This window comes from Rutidosis leptorrhynchoides, chromosome 2 (genome assembly GCF_046630445.1).
Source record: "Rutidosis leptorrhynchoides isolate AG116_Rl617_1_P2 chromosome 2, CSIRO_AGI_Rlap_v1, whole genome shotgun sequence".
In the NCBI taxonomy this organism is placed as follows: domain Eukaryota; kingdom Viridiplantae; phylum Streptophyta; class Magnoliopsida; order Asterales; family Asteraceae; genus Rutidosis; species Rutidosis leptorrhynchoides.
The window spans coordinates 427,026,485-427,037,732 of NC_092334.1; positions in this window are offsets into that span (position 1 = coordinate 427,026,485).

Here is an 11,248-nt window from a genome sequence, read left to right on the forward strand (position 1 = left end):
GATGATGAATTTGTAAGATCGAAAACTTATAAGTGTTAGTGTTATCACTATAACTTGTGAAATGATGATTTTGTGATGTGTCATGTTGTTGTAAACTAAGATCTGGTGATTTAGTTTACAACGGTCAAATGGGTTTTGTGAGTTTGAGTCAGGAGGTACTTGAAGTACTAAATTTAGGTTAATTGATGAATTTGGAGGTTAATCACTAGCGATTAGTGATTTAAGTGACTATGGTCATAGGTTTTGACCTAGCCTTAGTATTCAAGTGCAAATGGGTTGAGATTTCACTTGGATGTTTTGGGTTGTAGAAGCTATAGTTGATAATAGCTTGTCTTGTGCAAATTTTTTAGGTGAATTGCATTTAGATTGATTATGAAGCTAAAGCTATGCCGTATTTAGCTTATCAAAGTTAACTGAGGTGAGTGGTTTAATTATATGTATGTGTATATAATTTTCTTTCTTGTGTGTGGGATGTGGTTTAGTGACATTCGTGCGTGAGAATTCAGTAAAGTGTTAGCCATGTACAGGATACATTCAAGTTTGCATGTTCGATACCACATAGTGTACTATGGTGAATATTGTGCGCTCGTATCACCATAACACGTGCGTGATGGGTGGGGGTAGCCAAATTCATTGGTCACTTTAGTTCATGCATTCGACACAACCTATTAGGGTTAGTGTTACATAGTGCGTTCGTGTACACTAACGGTCTTTGCGAGTACCGATGGTCTTTGCGAGTACCATTCCCGTGTTTATGTGAATATGGAACCATATTGCTATGTGTTGTTATTGCTAATCGTATTACATGTTGTTTGTGTTGGTCCCGAATTAACACTAGGAAGTTTGTGGAGGGGAGTCTATACAATTCTTTTTGTTAATTAAGATTGATTAGCAGTTTGAATGTAATTAACAATCAATTAAATCAGAGTCACAAGTTATTTTCAATGTTATTCTTTTATTGATATAATCTCAAAGAATCATGGTTATCCTTGGCGGAAGTGATAACAGGTTGATATAGTTTACACCTAATAGCTTTCAACAAATTAAGCTTTACAAGTTGGACTCTATTGATTTAATACCCACGCCACTAATTTATACAATTGTGGTTTCATCGATTTATAGGAGCCCTAAAAACCGTGTAATCGATCTATTGTTCACTAGTACAAAGGATGTTTTTACCTAGCCGACAGCTGTGTCAGAGAGCACGTGGTCTCCCTTTCCTTCTTTGAGAGCTAATTGCGAAGAACACCCCTTTGGACATTCGTTTTGATTAAACTAATGGAATTTTGGGTTCCCTAGGCGTTAACAAAGCATTAACCATGAACTGCACATGGGTTAATCTTCTGCATTCCTTCGTTGTCATGTAAGGTCACTTGTCAGCTGCCGACTCGTGTCCTTCTCTGTTCAACTTCGTCTTTGATGTCAGTTGAATAGTGCCAAGTGATGTAGACAACACATAAAACTATCATGCTTGTAATGTTGCACGATTTGTCTAAGTGTTGTGTGCTGCTCCAACCTTTGTTGGTTCTTCAGTTACTGGTTCTTCTAGGATTGCTCTTGCTGGTCTTGCATACATCCCATGCTGGTCAGAAGTAAATGATGTGCAAAAGTGTCCAGTGCTTAATTTTTCTTTCAAACTTTTAATTTTATATAACCTTTATTATTACACTTTTAACACTCTAACGAGCAACAAAACCCGATCAGAGGTAGTATTTTAGGTTATCGTCCCAAGAAAGTGCTAGGTATGGATAAGAGTTGTTTTATTATTTAATTCTTATTGAAGAATTAAAGATATGTTTTTATGCCTTTTATGGGATAGATTTATCTCTTAGGAAAGAGTTTGTTTTTAAGGATAAACAAAAGAAAATAAGGAATTAAAGATTCAAAATAAAATAAAATATAAATAAAGATACAAGTGATTACATGGACAATCAATTCATACGGGAATCATATTAGATAAGTTTCATAACTTATATTAACACAAATCAAGATAATAATCATAGACCAATTATTATCCCTAAGCAGGTTAAGACATGTCCTGCATATTAATTAATAAGCAGGACTTAAAGCATATGTGAGATATGTGATGTGCATAACTAACATCTTAATTCTTCATGTTCAATTCAATTACATGATACAAACCAATCTTGTGATGAGGATCAATATGCAAATAGACTAACAAATTATATAAGCTATTAAACACCAAGTAGATCAACTCAAGTTACTAGCTGAAAGTCAATTACTACTAAGTTTTCAAGCCATCATTAATTAAACAAATCCAAACGAAGGTTCTTCGATTAAGCCTAACAACATTAACTTCTATTATATAAGCGTAATTCAAATCAAATAAGTTTATCACTATTAAGTTCTTTAACTTAGTTGCATGCAATTCAATTTAACAAGTTTGATGGACTAGATCTAAACAAGTAGCATGAATAGAATAATAGATTATCGGATCAAGGACTAATCAACCCTAAAATCATGTTATTTAATCATTAAGCATGGCAAACAAGTATAGTCAAACAAAACAGAATCAAAATAATTCAAATATCATTATAGAAACTCAACCATACAGATCTGGAAAAGAATCACAAATTGCACAGAATAAAGCACGAAGCCGGCGGCTTGAGGGTAAAGCCAGCGGATTCATCTGACTCTCAGATGAAGTTTAGTTTTCATCATCGTAATAACTATGAACGTTTAGTTCATAATAAAAGATGAACAGAAACGAATACAGTAAATAAAATAGACAAAACAATAAAATAAGGATAGAATCATACCTCAAAAAGAAGGTAGATGTAAATAGACTTGAATTAAATCTTGAATCTTGATTACAAAAAGTAAATCTAACCTAAGGGTTTAGAGAAAATGATAATGCTAAAAACGAACATATATTTCATAGCATTATTCCTCAAGAAAGACAAGCTTTTAGTTGCAATTGTTCTATTTACAAGAGATATTCGTTTAAATAATAAAAGGTGAAGACAAAAGACAGATTCGACGAATTGAAGACGCAAACGACCAAAAAGCTCAAAAGTACAAAAGACAATCAAAAAGGTTCCAATTATTGATAAGAAACGTCTCGAAATCACAAGAGTACAAGATTCAAAACGCAAAGTACAAAATATAAAATTGTACGCAAGGACGTCCGAAAATCCGGAACCGGGACCTGAGCCAAGAAGAAACGCCCGACGCAACGGATCAAAAATATCTAGTCTACTATGCACAAGAATATAATATAATATATATATAATTATATATAATTATATATTATATTATATATTATTATTATATTACGTCAGCAAGAAGAAAACAAAGCAATTTGGCTGGATCCAGGGTGGCCATGCGACTCGCATGGCCAGAAGCACAAATCCATGCGAGTCGCATGGATTGAAATTGCTGGTCAGGTCCTATATAAAGCCAGTTTTCTGCCGAGTTTTAATCATCTTTTTTCTTCTCATTCATACGAGTAATATATATATATAATTTATATTTTAATTTTAATTTTAATTTTAAATCCTAATAATAAGGGTATGTTAGCGAATGTTGTAAGGGTGTAAGTCGAAATTCTGTCCGTGTAACGCTACGCTATTTTTAATCATTGTAAGTTATGTTCAACCTTTTTATATTAATGTCTCGTAGCTAAGTTATTATTATGCTTATTTAAAACGAAGTAATCATGATGTTGGGCTAATTACTAAAATTGGGTAATTGGGCTTTGTACCATAATTGGGGTTTGGACAAAAGAACGACACTTGTGGAAATTAGACTATGGGCTATTAATGGGCTTTATATTTGTTTAACTAAATGAAAGTTTGTTAATGTTAATATAAAGATTTACAATTGGGCGTCCCTATAAACTACCATATACACTCAATCGGACACGATGGGCGGGGTATTTATATGTACGAATAATCGTTCATTTAACCGGACACGGGAATGGATTAATAGCCACTAGAATAATTAAAACAGGGGTGAAATTACATTCAAGGGTAATTGGTGTAATTGTTAACAAAGTGGTAAAACCTTGGTTTACACGCAGTCGATAACCTGGTGTATTCATTAAACAAAGTATTAAAACCTTGTTACAATTCGAATCCCCAATTAGTTGGAATATTTAACTTCGGGTATAATAATAATTTGACAAGGACACTTGCAATTTATATTTATGACTGATGGACTGTTATGGACAAAAACCAGACGGACATATTAAATAATCCAGGACAAAGGACAATTAACCCATGGGCATAAAACTAAAATCAACACGTCAAACATCATGATTACGGAAGTTTAAATAAGCATAATTCTTTTATTTCATATTTAATTTCCTTTATTTTATATTTAATTGCACTTCTAATTATCGCACTTTTATTTATTGTTATTTTATTTTATCGCACTTTTAATTATCGTACTTTTTAATTATCGCAATTTTATTTTATCGCATTTTTATTATTCGCAATTTCATTATCGTTATTTACTTTACGCTTTAATTTTAGTCTTGTATTTATATTTTACATTAGGTTTTAACTGCGACTAAAGTTTTAAAATCGACAAACCGGTCATTAAACGGTAAAAACCCCCCTTTATAACAATAATATTACTTATATATATATTTGTATTTTTATAAAAGTAAACTAATATAGCGTTGAGCTTTGTTCAAAGATTTCCCTGTGGAACGAACCGGACTTACTAAAAACTACACTACTGTACGATTAGGTACACTGCCTATAAGTGTTGTAGCAAGGTTTAAGTATATCCATTCTATAAATAAATAAATATCTTGTGTAAAATTGTATCGTATTTAATAGTTTTTCCTAGTAAAATAATAACTATTTTATATACACCTCGCTTCACACCAAGTATTTTTGGCGCCGCTGCCGGGGAACATTCGCCGAAGCGAAACGCCATATTTTTAATTTTTAAGTTATAATTAGTTTTTGTAAAATTTATATTTTTGTTTAAAAATTAAAAAATTAAAAAAAAAGCTTTTAAAATCGAAAAAAAAAAAAAATATTTTAAGTATATTTTTAAGTTTTTCTTTTATTTTTTACAAAATTATAAAGTATTTTAAGTTTATTTTTAAGTTTTTATTTTAATTATATATATATATTTTATTTAAATATAAAACAGAAAAAAAAGAAAATAAAATATTAAATATTACGTGACCTGTCATTTGAACCAGCCCAATTGAACCAGTTCAGGGTATCCATGCGACTCGCATGAACCACCCCCTTAAATCATGCGACTCGCATGAGGGGTCTGACCAGGCCACAACCAAACCCTAATCACGCATTTATTACGGATAATATATTATTATTATTATTAAACCCTAATCTTTTTATTATTATTATAATTAAGTTTTTACTTTATTTTATTTATATTACTTTTAAACTAGTTTTATATATTATAAACTTAATACTTTTATTATAAAATATAAAAATAATATTTTTTATAAAAATTATACTTTTACAACTTTTTGTATATTTTTATATTTTGTCCCTTTTTAATCGTTGTAGCGTAATATTTGTATTTTTAGCTCATATTTAATTTTAAACTTAGTTTTTGCTATAGTTATTTTTACTCCTAGATTTTTAGGCTTTGCCGTAGAATTCCTTAAGTGCTTTTTCTTTAGACTAAGATTTAGGTGCTTTAGAATTTTGCGACGCCTTTTTAAGTTTTAGTTTCTTTTTAAGTTATTTCCATTTGGGATTTAGTTTTTTCCTGTAAGCTTTAATATTTTTAGACCTTTTACTATGTATCAATTATCATTCCAATTAGTAATTTCAATTTGCGATTATAATTTTAAGTTAGTTGTAGTAATAAGGTTAGGTTAGTTAAGTATTTTTAAGTTTTTATAAGTTTCTTTTATTTTTCCGTCACCTTTTATTTTTCAACCATTTTTTCTTTTTCAACCTTTTGCGACGAACTTTTTTTCTCTCTTATTTCTCGCTATTCTAGTTTTTAGGACTTAGAATTTTTTCTACTTCTTATCTAAATTTCTTAAAATTACGAAAATTTATTTTAAGTGGTTAAATTAATAGACATCAAAATTTTCTGGTTCGTAGTAATAGTTGGATTTGTACGTGGACCGGGTTATTGGAGCCAAACAGTCCTCAATTATATTGAGACCAAACGAATCCTGGCCCTCTGCTGCATCTTTTGGCTATTCGAAACGTGGGCAAAATCAGAAAAGTCTATTGATTGGATAACTTATTATAATTTTTCTTTCCTTTTAAAAACTAATAGGATATTCAGTGAATGCACCGAGCAAGACGTTCATCACCTTTTGTACGTTCACCACCTGTAACTCGATCAAGACATCGTTTAACAAATATAACCGCCGTTGATTTTTCTTTAGAATCGTCATCCAGTCGACCAAGTACTTCAGTTCAAATTTCCGATAATCCAGTTTTTGAAACAAAGCTCACAATTGAGAATCCAGAGAATATTCAGGAACGGTTCATAGATCCTGAACCACTAAACTTTCCTCCGGAACCACCAATCATTCAAACAGAGATTGTTGAGGAACGAACCATTAAAACAGAATCATCTAGTGATACCGATTCAACAAATTCAATTATGGAGAATCTGGAACCTTTAAGTATGGAAGACCGAATGAGAGCTAAACGCACTGGCCAAGGTCACGCAATTACTCATCCAGACATTAATGCGCCAGATTATGAAATCAAAGGACAAATTCTACACATGGTGACTAATCAATGCCAATTTAGTGGTGCGCCGAAGGAAGATCCAAATGAACATCTACGTACCTTTAATAGGATCTGCACACTATTTAAAATACGAGAAGTGGAGGATGAACAGATATATCTCATGTTATTTCCCTGGACTTTAAAGGGAGAAGCCAAAGATTGGTTGCAATCGTTACCTGAAGGGGCGATCGATACATGGGACGTTTTAATTGACAAATTTCTTAAACAATTCTTTCCTGCATCTAAAGCCGTAAGACTTCAAGCAGAAATTGTTACGTTTACACAGAAGCCAAATGAAACTCTATATGAGGCGTGGACAAGATATGGAAAGTTGTTAAGAGGATGTCCGCAACATGGTTTAGACACCTGTCAAATAGTACAAATATTCTACCGAGGATGCGACATCACTACAAGAAAAGACATAGATATAGCAGCTGGTGGTTCGATTATGAAGAAAACCGAAACTGATGCTTACAAAATTATTGATAACACTGCTTCCCACTCACATGAGTGGCACCAAGAAAAAGATATCATTAGATCATCTAAAGCAGCTAGAGCCGATTCTAGCCATGACTTAGATTCCATTTCTGCAAAGATAGATGCTTTCGAGAGACGAATGGAAAAGATGACTAAGGATATTCACTCAATACGAATCAGTTGTGAGCAGTGTGGAGGACCACATTTGACAAAAGATTGTCTCAGTATTGAATTAACAATGGAACAAAGAGAGAATATTTCATACATAAACCAAAGGCCTGGAAATAATTATCAGAATAATTATCAACCGCCAAGACCAATTTACAATCAAAACCAGAATTATAACCGAAATATTCCATACAACAACCAACAAGGTCCTAGCAATCAACAAGTATCCAATAATACTTATAATCAGCAAAGACCTAATTTTCAAAACAAACCACCACAACAAACCGATGATAAAAAGCCGAATTTAGAAGATATGATGACGAAGCTAGTTGAAACTCAAACGCAGTTTTTCACATCTCAAAAACAAACCAATGAACAAAATGCTCAAGCATTTAGAAATCAACAAGCTTCTATTCAAAATCTGGAACAAGAAGTAAGTAACCTAGCAAGGTTAATAGGTGAAAGAAAACCGGGAAGTCTACCTAGTGATACAAATGCTAACCCCCGGAATGAAACAGCTAAAGCTATTACCACAAGAAGTGGTACAACACTTAAAACACCTGAAATACCTGTAACTTCTGATGAAACTATTCCTACTCCACAAGAACCACAACCTGATCAAGATAAGGAAAAAGAACCGGTAGTTGAAAAGGTTAATGAAGATAACACAGTTAAGGATAAACCTTATGTTAAACCATATCAACCACCACTTCCTTACCCGAGTAAAATGAGAAAAGAAAGACTTGAAGCCGAGCAATCCAAATTCTTGGATATGTTTAAACAGATAAATGTAAATCTTCCTTTCATTGATGTGATTTCAGGAATGCCAAGATATGCTAAATTCTTGAAAGATCTAATCTCGAATAGAAAGAAAATGGAAGAACTCTCGGCTGTTACTATGAATGCTAATTGTTCAGCAGTGCTGTTGAATAAGATACCAGAAAAACTATCTGATCCAGGAAGTTTCACAATTCCATGTTTTCTGGGTAGTCTTAGTTCAATAGAAGCATTGGCAGACTTAGGTGCTAGTATAAATCTAATGCCGTATTCACTATACGCTAAACTAGACCTTGGAGAATTGAAACCAACCAGAATAAGCATACAACTAGCCGATAGATCAATAAAATATCCTTGAGGGATAATGGAGAACATGCTAGTTAAAGTTGGTACTTTAGTATTTCCAGTAGATTTTGTTGTTTTAGACATGGAAGAAGATTCTCAAGTTCCTCTCATATTAGGAAGACCATTCTTAAACACGGCTAAAGCAATGATAGACGTGTTCGGTAAGAAACTGACCCTAAGTATAGAGGATGAGAGTGTTACCTTTTCAGTGGATAGAGCCATGCAACAACCACAATCTGCAGATGATACATGTTATTATATTCAAACTATAGATGCACATGCAGAATTATTAGAAGAATTTCCAGAATTACAAGGAACAGGAGAATGTTCTTTAGGAGAAGGAAATGAACCAATTGATGAAGCTGAAATGTTAGCTACACTTATAGCTAATGGATATGAACCAACAACAGAAGAAATTCAAATGCTAAAAGAAGAAGACAGATATCGATATAAATCATCGATAGAAGAACCTCCGAAATTAGAGTTAAAGCCACTTCCAAACCATTTGGAATACGCTTATTTACATGGTGAATCTGAATTACCTGTAATAATATCGTCTTCTCTTACTGAAAATGAAAAATCACAACTCATTTCTGTGTTGAAAGCTCATAAACCAGCCATTGCATGGAAGATTCATGATATTAAAGGAATAAGTCCTTCGTATTGCACACATAAAATCCTTATGGAAGAAGGTCATAAAACGTATGTGCAACGCCAACGAAGACTAAATCCTAATATGCAAGATGTAGTTAAGAAAGAGATTATTAAACTGCTAGATGTAGGTTTGATATATCCAATCTCTGATAGTCCATGGGTAAGCCCAGTTCAATGCGTACCTAAGAAGGGTGGCATGACTGTGATTACAAATGAGAAAAATGAGCTTATTCCTACTAGGACTGTAACAGGATGGCGTGTATGTATTGATTATAGAAAATTAAATGACGCCACCAGAAAAGATCACTTTCCCTTACCTTTCATAGATCAAATGTTGGAAAGATTAGCCGGAAATAGTTACTATTGTTTCCTAGATGGATTTTCCGGATATTTTCAAATTCCAATAGCACCCGAAGATCAAGAGAAAACCACATTCATGTGCCCTTATGGTACTTTTGCTTACAAACGCATGCCATTTGGACTTTGTAACGCCCCTGCAACCTTTCAAAGGTGTATGATGGCGATTTTTCACGACATGATAGAAGAATGCATGGAAGTTTTCATGGATGACTTTTCAGTCTTCGGTGATACATTTAAATCATGTCTAGTTAATCTGGAACGAATGCTAATTAGATGCGAAAAATCAAATCTAGTACTTAATTGGGAGAAATGCCATTTCATGGTTAAAGAAGGCATCGTTCTTGGACATAAAATTTCAAAAGAAGGAATTGAAGTGGATAGAGCTAAAGTAGATGTAATTGCTAAACTTCCACATCCCACCAATGTTAGAGGAGTTAGGAGTTTTCTAGGGCATGCCGGTTTTTACCGACGTTTCATAAAAGATTTTTCTAAAATTGCCACTCCTATGAATAAACTCCTAGAAAAGGATGCTCCATTCATCTTTTCAGATGAGTGTATCAAATCTTTTAATATTCTTAAAGAGAAACTCACTAATGCGCCGATCATGATAACACCAAATTGGAATCTACCATTTGAACTAATGTGCGATGCAAGTGATTTTGCAATGGGAGCCGTTTTAGGACAAAGGATTGAAAAACGATTTCAACCTATATATTATGCTAGTAAGACATTACAAGGAGCACAAACGAACTATACAACTACTGAAAAAGAACTCCTTGCTATTGTCTTTGCTTTTGACAAATTTCGATCATATCTCGTTCTAGCAAAAACGGTGGTCTATACCGACCATTCTGCTCTTAGATACCTATTTTCAAAACAAGATGCTAAACCAAGATTAATCCGTTGGATCTTACTCTTACAAGAGTTTGATATTGAAATCCGAGATAAAAGAGGAGCAGAAAATCTCGCCGCTGATCATCTTTCTCGTCTTGAAAATCCCGAATTAGAAGTTCTAAATGAATCAGCCATACAAGACAACTTTCCTGATGAATATCTATTGAAGATAGATTATAAAGAAATCCCATGGTTTGCAGACTATGCAAACTACTTAGTTTGTGGATTCCTTGAAAAAGGATTATCGTACCAAAGACGAAAGAAATTCTTCAGTGATATAAAACACTATTTCTGGGAAGATCCACATCTGTTTAAAAGTTGTCCCTATGGAATAATACGCCGATGTGTATTTGGAGATGAAGCTAGTAAAATTTTAAACCATTGTCACACAGGACCAACAGGAGGGCATTATGGGCCTCAACTAACAGCAAGAAAAATTTATGAAGCTGGATTCTATTGGCCTACAATTTACAAAGACGCACACCTTCTTTGCAAATCCTGTGATGCATGTCAAAGGGCCGGAAAAATAAGTCAACGTGATGAAATGCCACAAAATGTCATCCAAGTATGTGAAGTATTTGACATTTGGGGTATTGACTTTATGGGTCCATTTCCAAAATCTCATAATAATCTATATATACTCGTAGCCATTGATTATGTATCTAAATGGGAGGAAGCACAAGCTCTCCCAACTAACGATGCACGAGTTGTAGTCAACTTTTTAAAACGTCTTTTTGCAAGGTTTGGAACACCGAAAGCTTTAATAAGTGATCGGGGTACTCATTTCTGTAATAATCAACTTGAGAAAGTTCTTAAAAGATATGGAGTAACTCATAAAATCTCCACCGCATATCATCCACAAA